Here is a 14,161-nt window from a genome sequence, read left to right as displayed (position 1 = left end):
TGTGTGTATACATGAAATAATGTGAGAAGAGAGAGTGGGAGCGGTGGTAAAGTTAATTGATGTAATCAATAAGATAAAGTGCATTGTGGCTGAGTATCTGCTGCACGGGTTATTACGAAGTCAGCTCTTACTGTATAGGCACGAATCAAAGGACAATGAAAAGCAAAGGATCAAGCACTGTACCAGCAACCAAGGATGTGTTTGTACCTGCAGGATCCCTCTGCCATGTTAAACTCAAGTTCTTACAGTGAAAACTATGAGTCATAACATTGTGCTTTAATCCAGGATGTTTCAGAAGCAGACAGTAAAGCGTCAATAGCGTTTGTGTGTGTGTGTGTGTGTGTGTGTGATGTGTGTGTGTGTGTATGCGTGTGTGTGTGTGTGTGTGTGTGTGTGTGTGTGTGTGTGTGTGTGTGTGTGTGTGCCCGCATACATGTATACCAAAACACACCCATTCATTTATTCTTTTATTCTTTTACTTTGATACGTTTATGCATTACTTATTCACCAACAGTGTCTTTTAACTTTTATTTTTACAGGTAACAATTCCAATTCCAATGTAAGAAGTAAAGTGACATTCCTATATGGCCATACAAATCCATGGTTTAAACCAAGACCACTTAATTCTCCTATAGTCCTGACCTTATAGAGGTACTCTGTCAATGTTATCTGTCAAAGTCAATTTGCTCAGGGGGATGTTCATCCTCTGAAAACAGTTATATAATGTCTTCAGTGGCTCTGGAGGAACTCTGAACATTCTGAGGAAATTACTCAAGTGAGTCAGCTGAGTATGTCAGCTTTGGCTTGGAGACCATACATAAAAAAGTGTTACAAGCTGGGGCATGAAGTATTTGGAGCTTGACCAGAGACTGAACGGACTAAAAGACAGGATATATCAGCCTCTGCTCTAGATTTCTTTTTCAAAGTCGGTCTCTTGTGAGTCCACTAACTTTATGTACTAAATAGCTGGAGTGCACCTTTAACCGAGTAATTGCTGTAAGCTTCCTCCTTCCTTCCTTTACAGTAATTAACATGGTTTAGTTACAACCCATCCACATCGGGTGGATGATACATTTCAGAATATGTTCAGTAGGCAGTTCAATTGAATTAAATTTTATTTACAGTGCCAAATCATAACAAATGTTGTCTCAGGACACTTGACAGAGTAGTTATAGACCACACTCTACAGTATGACTTACAGTATTTATGATTTACATAGACCCAACAATTCCCCCTTGATTACACAGTGCCAACGAAAACCTTCCCTATTACAGGCAGGAACGTCAGACAGACCCAGCTCTATAGAGGACGGACATCTGTCTGCACCGGTTGGGGAGGAAGAAAAGGACAGAGAAAGAGAGAAAAGACGGACAGATGGACAGAGAGAGACAAAGACAGAAACAAAGACAGTGAGAGTTGAACATTGTAAGTTAATATATTTCAGATATGTTTAATATGATTTGTAAAGGTTTCTAAAAAGAATGCGTTTTGTTAATGCAGAACAGTTATAAATAAATGTCATTCTAGGTGTAATACTGTTGCATCTGCACACTCAGTCTCCAGTTCCACAGGGATCTAAATTAAATTCTCAAACTAAGCCTTGGACTAACTGCAGTGAACAATGTGACCCACTTAACCTGAAGTAACTCAGCCTTATGCTTACGACTCCTTTGAGCCAAGTTAACTAAGAATGTTGACAACACTCTAGGGTGTGAGGATCTTGCAGCTGGTCTTACTATCTCCCCTCCATTCAGCACTTGGCTTCATGTCTAATTTTTGATTTGTCATATATGTCTACACTTTGACTATAAAGTTACTGCAGTGCTTCCCTTCGCTATGGCTGCTTTATAAAGCCAGTGGATTCCTTAACATTTCAACATGCGTGTTGTCTTCTGGTATCTAGACTGTCTACAAAGAAGACACAGATGGGCCCAGTCAAAGTGGATTACATGTCTGATTCAGTGCTCACTGAATGAAGATAAAGTATTTTTAGTTGCCTTAAAGTGAGACCTGAAACCCACTAGTCTGAATGAACCGGACAGCCCGGACGCTGAAAATTAGATTAGCACCGCGAGAGGAAATAGAAGAAAGGCAGAGAGCTCCTACTTAACTTTATGCGTTTCAAGCCTTTTGGAGACAGATAACATACCTTACCCACAGTACTACTATAAATAACCTGTTACAAACTGAGGTGTACGTTCCAATGTTGCTATAATCATATTTTGGGTACCCGATGTTTGCCTGGTTGCAGTAATTTTCAGCTTCTTCTTCCTCACATTTTGCCTGAGCAACCTGTCATTTAAACAGCAAATTGTGTGGCCTGCATTATAATTTTCATGCACTGAATATAAACAAAATGGGACACACTCTAATAAACATTCCAAAATGGCAGTGGCACTAGTGGTCACTAGAAGGCCTTCTTCTAAATCTGATAATCTACAACAGCAAATGTAAAAGAAACATGGGTAACACTTCCTCTCTTCAATATCCACATGTGGCAACTAAAGCACATATTTGTGGAATTTGTTAAATATTAGGAATAGTATTGCCTATTTAGAATATAGAATAGAATATTTGACTCAAGGGCCGTCCACAAGAACGCAGGGATTATTGTAACCGTGTGTTTCTCTGCATGGTTTGGCCTTTCATCCACACGGAACTGCAGTTGTGGGCTCCTGAAACTGGAGTTTATTGTATCCGGAGTCCAGGGTGAACAGAAAGGAAATTCCAGTTTCAGCAGTCATGTGGGAACAGATAAACCGACATTGTTTGACATCACACTACGGTAAACAGTAGGGCTGCCCCCAAATAGTCGACCAAAAAAATCATTAGCAGACCAAAATTTCATTGGTCGACTGGTCACAGAAAAAAAAAAAAACATTTGGAGAAGTTTCTTGTCAAAATTAAGTGAAAATCTATCTGACTGGTGGCTGGTATTGGGCCTAAAGGCTGGAGGGCTAAGATACAGGAATTTGTGACACTCACTCAATGTCAGTGTTTGCTTTTTTAACATGGAAGAAAAAATAATGGTTATCAATTATGTTGATTGTCATTCAGTCTGTTGTGAGGGCGGGGGGGAGGGGGGTATATACAAAGTATATAAACTGAAGTTTTCATTAGATGGAAGATGGTTGTACCTGAACTGCACTGCATCTACTTTCACTGGCATATAAGTGACCCAAATCAAACACACCTCTGACTGAAAGTGGACAACCTGAGAAGTTGAACCTAGGGCAGATTGAGTAAGACTCTGTTTTGCACCAGACACACAGAATGACTTTCAAACAGGTGAGTAGAACAAACTTACTGTCATGGTTGTAACGTTAACATTGCTAGGCAAAATAGCGTTGTGGCACCTGTGTCTGCACTAAAAAAAAAACTGCAGCTTTCCTTTTACTTGAAACACCTTAACATGTTTGTTGCAGCAGCTTCTGTGGAGTTTCTATTGTTTATACATGACTGTGCCCTTGCCTTGGTGACGTTTTATTCTGCTGTTGATTCTATAAGAAGTAGCTTTTTATCTCATTTGTGTAACAAAATATTGCTTGCATTGGTGTCCATACAGTAGCTCTTTTTATTTATAGCCACAACTGTTTCATGGGACATCACCACTCTATGGCATGTCTGCAAAAGGTAGTAACTCACCCATTTCATTCATTTTTCAAAACCAATTTATTGTGGCAATAAATTGGCCAATGCTACCAAAATCAAAAGTTGTTTTGTCATTGTGGGAGCCGGACTGGTCAAAATATTTTAATGTTTTTACACCGTGGAACCCTGGAAACGTCTCATATACAAATCTCTGTGTTTATTTCTACTCTTTTTATTGACACTGACTGCTTATCTAAGTGCTTTTGCGTACTGCACTGAGCCTTTTAGATTCAGAATTCAACTGCAGGTAAACGTTTAATGGGAATAGTCAATACTGTAGTACATAGCAAAAGGAAATGCACATTTGTATGCATAAAGTCCATGTATGTGTGTAGCAATGTATTAGACGTACCGTAAACACTAAATTCAACTTTGATCTCTCATGTAAAGTCATATACAGATATTAGAAATGTGTCACATGGGCACCCATGCCAAAAGACTAGGACAAAAAAGCAACAATGAAAAACCCGCAGTAGCTCAATAAAAAAAATGAAAAAACAAAACATTGACAATTGTAAACAAACAATTTTACCTCACATTGTTGAATAGACATGTCTATCATTCTAATAGAATGAGTCATGTTGCATGCGATGGCTCAAACAATGAATGAATGTTTGGAGTCTGACAAGTTTACTTAAAATCAACTCATCTGTTGCAATCCATGTGCATGTAGTTATTGTGCAAATTATTGGCAATTGCACTCACTCTTTTCAACAATTTAGCCAAAACACATGAAATTTGCTTGAAAGAATGATAAATCCAAATGTGTTATAAACAACAAAGTTTTACTTCAGAGAATTAAACTTATTGTTTAAAAAAAAAGATCAATTCAAGAATTGAGCCAGAGCGAATTAGAACACCTGTTATAGATACAGTTAAGCTACAGTATATGCATTGCAGAGTTTAACAATATCTTGCATAACAAAACAACATTTTGTAATATTTATTACTTACTGTAAGAAAGACATTTTGGAAATACAAAAAAAGAATATTCAATAGTTCAGACTTCACAGCATTCTTTTTTTAAAGACTAAGCGTGTGGTGTTAGCACTCTTAACAGTCGAGTGCAGTTCCATCAGTCTCCAAACTATACATTAAGGCTGTTGCTAGTCCGCTGAGATTTGGAAAGCTGCCCAGAGAGGTTCTTTCTAATTGCCTGTGTCTGATTCAGTGCTTTCAAAATACAGTAAACACCCACATGAATCTCTGCCACAGCCTAGGGAGGAAATGTTGTGGCCAGATCAATTAGAGGACAGAGGCACTTCAAATCCGCAGAAAGACTCTTGCTGACAGTCTTTGCTATTTAAATATTTCAATTTGAGCAATGGTTGATAATGGGGTTTGTTCTGGGTTCTCCCATCTCTTGCTCTTAATTGATTTCTTGCTCTTTTCTTGTTTGCATTTCTACTTTCTTTCTTACTCATGCTCAACATTTGTCTAACCCCTTTACTGTACAAGTCTTTTCTCACTTACAGTACACCCTCACCCTCTAAACCACAATGTTAATGCATACAATGTCATTTGTTTGATGTATGCCATAATCATATTATTATTAGTATTATTTAACAGCATATGGAAATGTATCTAGTCTGCGACCATAAGACTGAAAGATGGATAGATAGATAGATAGATAGATAGATAGATAGATAGATAGATAGATAGATAGATAGATAGATAGATAGATAGATAGATAGATAGATAGATAAATTTAATCAGAGAAAACCGCCTGAGAGCACTCTCTTTCACAATGGTGCCCTGCAGATACATAATCAAAATAAAAAAGAAATACAGACCAATACACAGTAACACGGGTACATTTTAACAGTGGTGGAATTATTGTGAAGTATTTACTGTAATATCTTAAGGATACCCTCAAACGTGTCGCAATGTTATCAAAATGAATATAGTTGCTCACAGTTTAGTAGCAAAACAGTCTGTATCCTGTCTGACTAATGAGGTTATCTCAGTTTTTAAGGTCTTAGTGTGTTCTCAGAAAATGAGATAGAATACACATATGTACAAGCACATCTTACATACTGAAGATTCCTGCTCTGCCATATTAATAGAAATTAATCCATCAAGTTTCTAATGTGTTAGGTCTGTAATGTGTGGGCACTGATGCAGTTTAAACCTAGACCCTCACTTCGCCCTCAACTCAGAATACTGTCTCTATGTTAATAACATAGCCTCTACATAATAAAGGAAAAATTTTTGTCCGCCACTGATATTACAGAGAGATATCCTCAGGAAAGATGTAACACAACCCCATATCTCTTGCATACTAAAGCTGTGAAATAACAACCATCACACTCCTATTGAATTATCAAAAAGGAAACACTTATCGTAATATAATTGTAAGTATTACTGTTAACAGCAATCAGTGCACAGTTCAACACAAGGCATTAAATGCTGGCCATGTAACATGATCTCTAAGGTCTCAAATGTAGTTGTGACTTCAGATACAGTTATGTGCTGATGGCTGCTGGATTGTAATGTTTTCCCATCTGATGCCTCCCAAGTGAAAACGTGCCTGTGGCAGCCAATAACCTCAAATGATAATTGTTTAAAAGCTGCTAGCCTAGTGTGTGGAAAACAGTGGAGATGACATCATGTGTTGGACTGGTCTATAACACTGGGACTCCGAAAACACCTTGTGCATCATCTGGGCTCAATGGGACCTTTCAGCACCTGATAGTGTTATGTCAGAATCGCTTTTTGTCCAATATAGATGTGAACAGTTCCAAATGTTAAGGTTTGAACCATAATGTTAGTGCTATTTCTTAACCATGATGGTGTCTTTGTTCAAGAAAGTACTTCTCAGTGGTTACACAGCACTGAAGGTTTAGCTGCCTTCGGCTGTTTTGTTGGGCAAAGGCAGCACTATATACTATAGACAGTGAGGTCTACACTCAAGACACATTTAGTAACAGTGCCTTTACATAGTACACAGCAGTATGTTTGACCCAAAGATATATTGGATATGCAAAGGGCAGTTTATGTTTTACTGTGTATCCGTTGGTGTCAGTATCAACAGCATATTTATAGATGTGGGTCATCCAATGACAACTGTCAAACTGTTAGTTGATGGAAGTTATGACAGCCTCTCGTGGCAGCATGTGTAATGGCGCCATCTTGTGGTCAAACCAAGCTGCAACTCTAGAGACAAATCGTCTCTGCAAACAGATTTGTCATCAAATAGCCAAGATCCTTCCATCTATCCATCTTCAACCATTTGTCCCTATCACGGCAGGGCTAGAGCCAATCCCAGCTGACATCGGGCGCCAGGCGGGGTACACCCTAGACAGGAGCATGGGGAGCAATTTGGGGTTCAGTGTCTTGAGCAGGGGATCGACGCACCGATCTCTAGTATGGAGGAGAGCTAAAATCATAAGGCAATGGTAAGTTCATACACAGTATGTGAATCGAAATAACAACCACTTGGGCAGTCTAATAAAAACTTGTTCATTCTTCTGTACCCACTTGACTTGCACCAGCCTGCTGACGGGTCCTGCCCACTTTTTGTCTTTGGATGCTGTAGCAGGCTCAGTTTTAGAGATAGTGTGAAGATATTGGTATCACATGAAACAAGACGATCTAAGGAATCCATTGGTACCACGACATGCTAGCTTGTTTTGGCAAGGGAAAACTATCATGGCCGTAGTCCTCTGCTGTCAAGGTATCTGAATGAAAATGAAAATGGTTCTATGAGTTCCCACAAATCTCCCCTTTACAGATATGCCCACAGTTTGATAATCCAGAGAGTTTGGGCAGTAACCAGTTTTTCTCATGCAGTACACATGATTTTTGTTTATTCTAAAATGGTGTATTTGAATATTTATGCATACTGAGTTCCTTAAACAGTCCTGAAATTGCATACATTGGGTCTGACTGGAAAGCTGAGACACTTGTGGATGCAATGAGATCCATTGCATTCATATGGGATGATGTTAGTTCCCATTGTAGCCATTTCATTGTTGCAAGACCGTTTATTGAAACTTGAGCTCACTGTAAAAAAAATAGCTGTTGTGACCTCTAGGATAATGACAGCTAACTTTAACTTTACTCTCCTAGGTATATTGAAAATAAGGGGAGTTCTGAGCAGTTTACACAACACAATTATTGCAAAATTGTAAAAGTTTTTAATTCTCTATTCTCTGTTCTTCAAGGTCTGGGTTTCTTAATTATTATTTGTAAGGGATTTTTGACAATTTTGATCAATTCTCAGGTAGGAAATTATTCCAATCTGTGTGTCTATGGCAACATTCCCTCGCTAGATGTAAATAAGCCATCATGCTGCTGACAGCGGCTGGTCTGCTGGCCCAGATCGTCACAGGTATGTTGCATTCATTTGTAATCGGAAATCTGGAACTTCTAACTTCTGAGTCAGGCTTGTAGTAAGGGCAGAAGAAATAGGTGTGTGTGTGTGTGTGTGTGTGTGTGTGTGTGTGTGTGTGTGTGTGTGCGTGTGTGTGTGTGTGCGTGTGTGTGTGTGTGTGTGTGTGTGTGTGTGTGTGTGTGTGTGTGTGTGTGTGTGTGTGTGTGTGTGTGTGTGTGTGTGTGAGAAGATGAAATGACACATTACTATTAGTATTATAGTAAATAGTTTCATCTTTCTGGCTGGTGTGGTGGTTAGCATGGTCACCTGACAGCTAGAGGGTTTCTGGGTCGAATCCCGACTGGGGCCCATTTGCGTGGGTTCTCTCTGTGTTCTCCGGCTTCTTTCCAAAGACATGTACGTGATAGGTTAATTGATGATGAATTGCCCGTCGGTGTGAGTGTGTATGGTTGTTTGTCTCTATGTGCCTTGCGATAGACTGGCATCCTGTCCAGGGAGTACCCTGCCGCACGCCCGATGTCCGCTCCATTTCCCTTTTAAATGTTGATCTAAAGATCTTGTCAAAGATCCTAGCCCAACGTCTACAGCAGGTCCTATCAAGTATAATATCAACTGATCAAACGGGTTTCAGATTTGAAAGGCACTTATTTCATAACACAAGGAGGCTCCGAAGTATCATTTGTGCTCCTAGTTCGAACATCCCAGAAGTTATGATCTCACTAGATGCAGAGAAGGCTTTCAACACGGTGTAGTGAGTGTTGCTTCCTTTTTTGTTTTGCAGAAATTCGGTTTCAATCCAGGATTTATATCTTGGATCAAATTGCTATATGCCAGCCCAGTCGTATCATTCCACACAAACGGACTCTAGTCTGACACATTTCCCCTCTATCGGGGAGCCAATCCCCCCTCTTATTTGGAATAGCTATTGAGCCTCTAGCCATTTGGCTGCATCAGGGTTTAAGGGCCAGAGCCGAGAAAGTTCAAAAATGATCTTTGTATGCCGACAACCTTCTTTTATACATGTCCAGTCCGGCTACGACTCTCCCTGTGGTTCTAAGTATCTTCGACACATTTGGGTCCTACTCGGGCTACAAACCAATCCTCCACAATGGCAAACTTCTTTTCATCAATTTTCTTGCCAAAAATGTACCCCTATATTTTTTCCCTTTAAAATATACAAATGACCGATTTAGATATTTGGGGGTGCATATAACAAATTCAACTCAAATTCCCTCCTCTCCTTGAGAGGTGTAAATTAGACTTTGACAGATGATCTGGTTTCCCACTATCCCCAGTAGGTTGTTAGTTAAAATGGTTTCTATATCTTTTCTGGCATATCCCTGTTTTTTTTAATTTCTCAATCAATTTATAAGTTCTCTTAATAAATAAAGGTTCTTGGTTGCTTAGCGTTGCCCAACTTGAGGGATGTGTGGAGTGGCATGAGAACAATCATCGGGTTCCAGAAGACTGGTAACACAGGGTTTGAGGTCCGTGTGGACCAGGCCAATGAACTGAACCTATTGAAAAATAGGTTGCTGGCTGCCCTTCAACTACTGCCACTTTACCTCTCCCACTCCTCCTCCCTACAGACCCCTTGACTGCCCCTCACCACCTCATTTCACACCTACCTATTCCACCCCTCCACCCTGCTCTACATCATGTCCTTCACAACCTGATGATCTCAGCCCTCCCCCAACGGACACTCTACAGTGTCCTTCATGCCTGACCTGGTGAGAAGACAGCTGACAAGACTCCACTCTGGAGCTGCAGGCCCCAATGGTGTTTTTCCCAGGGTGCTTAAAGCCTGTGCCCCCCAGCTGTGTGGAGTACTGAGTCAAGTCTTCAGCCTGAGCCTGCACCTCCAGAGGGTCCCTGTGCTGCCTCATGCCTTTGCTGAAGACGCCGTGTCCCAGTGGCTCTCAGGACTACAGACCGGTGGCCTTGATGTCCCACATCATGACACCATGGAGAGACTCGTCCTGGAGCAGCTAAGGCCTATGGTCAGGCCCTTCACTGATCCACTACAGTTTGCTTACCAGCCACGCCTGGGAGTTGAGGGCTGCATCACCTACCTGCTGAACAGAGTCTACAATGATCTGGGCAAGCCTGCGAGCACTTTAAGAGTCATATTCTTTGACTTCTCCAGTGCATTCAACACCATCTGTCTGGCTTTACTGGATGAGAAGCTGGCTGCGATGCAGGTGGAGGCCCCCATAATGTCCTGGATTGTGGATTACCTGATGGGCAGACCACAGTATGTACGCCTACAGAACTGTATGTCTGACAGGGTGGTCAGCAACACTGGGGTCCCACAGGGGCCCCACAGGGCACTGTCCTCTCTCCCTTCCTTTTCACCCTCTTCACCTCAGACTTGTGTCCTGCCATCTTCAGAAGTTTTCTGATGACTCAGCAATAGTTTGCTGCATTGAAAAGTGGGATGAAAAGGAATACAGGACTGTTGTGGGCAACTTTGTCACTTGGAGTGAGCTGAATCATTTGCAGCTCGCCCTGACTAAAACAGAGGAGCTCAAAGTAGATCTGAGGAGGGTAAAAACATCTCTGACCCCTGTCTCCATCCAGGGGGTCCCTTTGGACACTGTATAGGAGAATAAGTACCTGGGGGTGTACTTCAATAATAAGTGGACTTTTCTTCCTGAGGAGGCTGAGGTCCTTTAACATCTGTCGGACGATGCTGAGGATGTTTTATGAGTCTGTTTCCAGTGCGATCTTCTTCGCTGTCACATGGTGGGGCAGTGGCCTGAAGGTCGCAGACACCGACAGACTGAACAAACTGAACGGGGGGGCGGTGATGTTGTGGGGGAGGAGCTGGACACCCTGATGACCGTGGCAGAGAGGAGGATGCTGTCCAGGCTCCGGTCTATCCTGGACAATGTCTCCCACCCTCTCTACGACATCTAGGAGAACCTTCAACAGAAGATTCCTTGCACCCAGATGCACCACAGGAAATCTTTCCTGCCTGTGGTCATTAAACTATACAACGCATCCCTTGGAGAGTCTGTCACCCCCTCTCTGTAATTCAGACTCAACCACAGACCATCTGTTCTTGCATTTTTACACTGCTTACGCTACAAATATATAGTTTATTGTATGTATATATTGTTGTTGTTAGTATGTTGTTTGCATAGCTGGAGATGGCAACGAAAATAATTTCCTCCCGGGATATTAAAGTATTTCTGATTCTGATTTCTAACACTATTACTGGTCCTGTAATAAATATAAACCTTTATACTGGATTACAAACACAACAGACGAAGAGCGCCTTGCATGGGTGGATATGGAATTACAGTACATCCTCCTTTAACTGCCTCTAACTTTACCTCTGTTAAAATCTGGATTCAAATAAGGAAACGCATAGGCCTCTATAGGGCCTGAGACCTATCCCCCATTGTAAACAATTACCCATTTCTGCCCTCTTGCACTAATCTGACCTTTCGGACTTGGTTGACAAAGGGATAACTAAATTTAAGGACCTTTACAACCAAATAACTTTTTTGTCCTTTTCTGAGCGCTCAAACAAATTCGATTTGCCTAAATTCCGTCTGTTTTTTTTTTTTTTTTCAGATTTTAGGTATTTCATTCAGAAACCAGAACCCCAAATTCCCCAATCGTTCCCCGGAAACTCTGGTTGGCTCTAGATCCTGAGCAAAACCAACTTATTTCTAGCATTTACAGCCCTTATCAATTCTACTACTGAGACCTTAGTTTAAGGTCCCAAAGATTCTTGGGAGCAAGAGCCTGGAACTACACTGCCTGATGATTATTGGCAAGTTTTAAGGTTGGTTCACTCCTCTTCAATCTGTGCACGGCACAGCTAAAAGCTTTCAAAGCTTTGGCTACAAATGATAACCATGATAAACAATAAATTAATTGTTTCTTTGATTATGAAATAGGAATGACCAAAGATTAATTTGCAAAATTAAGTCCCTTTACTTTGCATCTATCCCTCTCCGTACCATTTTTTATAAAGTCTGTGCTCTATACATTTAATAACTGACATTTCACTCAATATCCCAAGTGAACAAAGTGTCTTGCACATATTTTTTTCATACAGTCAAGTGCACAATTGCATGCACTTGAACTAGCACCTCGTCCCATATGTCCCATCATCCTACTTTACAGTTTTGTTTGAACACACAATATATGTCTTGTCTCTTGACATGTTTTCAAACAGCTGGATTAGTGTAGATATTTTACAGATCAAAGTAATTATAATAGAAAAGTCTACAACTATTCCTGTATCATAAAGTTGCCTGCAGAATGATAAAATTGTAAATTTAATGTAATTTAACTTTTGAAGAAAGTGAATGAGCAGGCCAACACTGTTGAACAGTAATCTGGAGCTAAGAATGAACCTCTAATACTAAAGCCTCATCTGTATTTATAGAACACTGGCCTTTGTCCTCAGGGATTAGGTTGCTCAGGGAAGGCTAAGTGGCACAGCATGGTGTGTGTGTGTGTGTGTGTGTGTGTGTGTGTGTGTGTGTGTATGTGTATGTGTGTGTGTGTGTGTGTGTGTGTGTGTGTGTGTGTGTGTGTGTGTGTGTGTGTGTGCGCGTCTGTGCATGTGTGTGTGTGTGTGTGTGTGTGTGTGTGCGTGTGTGTGTCTGTGTGTCTGTGTGTCTGTGTGTCTGTGTGTGTGTCTATGCCTGTCATCTTTAATTGAGTACACTGCAGTAGATGGACAGCAGGACAATATCAGGCTACATTTTCACTACTCTTTCAGTGTTATTGTGTTGGAAAGATAACCACTGACTGTATCCAATCGTTTGTGGTGGTGTTGTTGTGTTATTAATATGTTATCATCTCTTTTTGAGCCAATGTTGCATTAAGATGTTACAACAAGAGGTATTGCCACAGAGCTGTTTCATAGTTTATTTAGCCCAGTAGTTTACTTTTTGGACCATGGCTTTTTCTTATTTTTTTTGTCATGACCCTGATTAATTCTTTTAATGAAGATTTGAAATACTGAAACCAGAGATCAAATGTCATGCAGACTACTGTAGACTTTATTTAGATAGACCACTTAATGGAGCAAACAGCCAAGCCAGAGATACAACACCTTGATCAGCAACAGCAGCATACTTTGACACAAACACATGAATTAATAATAGTTGGTTAAACAAATGCAAGGGATCATTGATCCTGAAAATATGTTTAACTAACTAAAAGGTCAGTAATGAAACAAATAGTGGTCCTGTGTACCCCCAAAATAGCATACTTTCATGATTATCATGTTTACAGTGATTGTCTTTTGCTCCAGTTTTGAAATACTGGCCATCTATGCATAAGACACTGTATGAATTAAAAGCAATCAGGTAAAAAATAAAAAAAGAAAGGCCCTGGCCAGCCATTATGTATTAACAACTTTGGCTAATGAGGTATTGAATAAATGAATGCTCTTTAAAAAGGGGTTTACCTGATGACATGTTTTAACTCCGCAGGCTTTATGAAACCCTCCATAAAATATAATTTTTTATAACTAAAATAAATTTGTATCCTTTCTTATTTATTTTTTAAAAGTAACCTTTCTTACACTATTCAACAACTCATTCAATTCTAATCTTTCATTTAAACCGTATCACTTAACATCGACACAAAAAGCTTTTTCTGTATGAGCACCCACAGACACACACACACACATACACACACGCACAATTCCTATACATGCACAATGTGCAATACATTCATTGCAGAACTCAAAAAAGCACCCAAAACCAAACACTTTTTTTACACAGAAGACACAGAAGCAGCATAGACAACGGAAAAAGACGGGTCCGCAGTGGAATGATTGCATTATGATGACGATCATTAAACAGTGAGAGAAAAAAGCAAATTCAGTGGTGTAAGAAGTTGCAGATAGAAAATGTAATATCAGCGTACTTTCCTTTTATACAAATTTGTTTTGTTTTTTATAGATGTGAAATTATTTTCACATACATTAATTTCCAAAATATGCTAAATAATGACCACTGCTTACTAGTCTGGATATTTGTCTGCACACAGAAACATATCTGACTGCTAAGTGAGCTGTGAAATCATTGTTTGGCCCTTTTGTGACATTTTACATCTGCAACATGAAGCTCAAATTTTTTTTGTCATAACTTTGGTCCTAATTGCGGCATCAGAGTGGACAGCCCCTTTCCAGCCTTTTGG

The sequence above is a fragment of the Echiichthys vipera genome, assembly GCF_963691815.1.
Source record: "Echiichthys vipera genome assembly, chromosome: 8".
Taxonomy (NCBI): Eukaryota; Metazoa; Chordata; class Actinopteri; order Perciformes; family Trachinidae; genus Echiichthys; species Echiichthys vipera.
Note: the sequence above shows the minus strand (reverse complement) of the source record.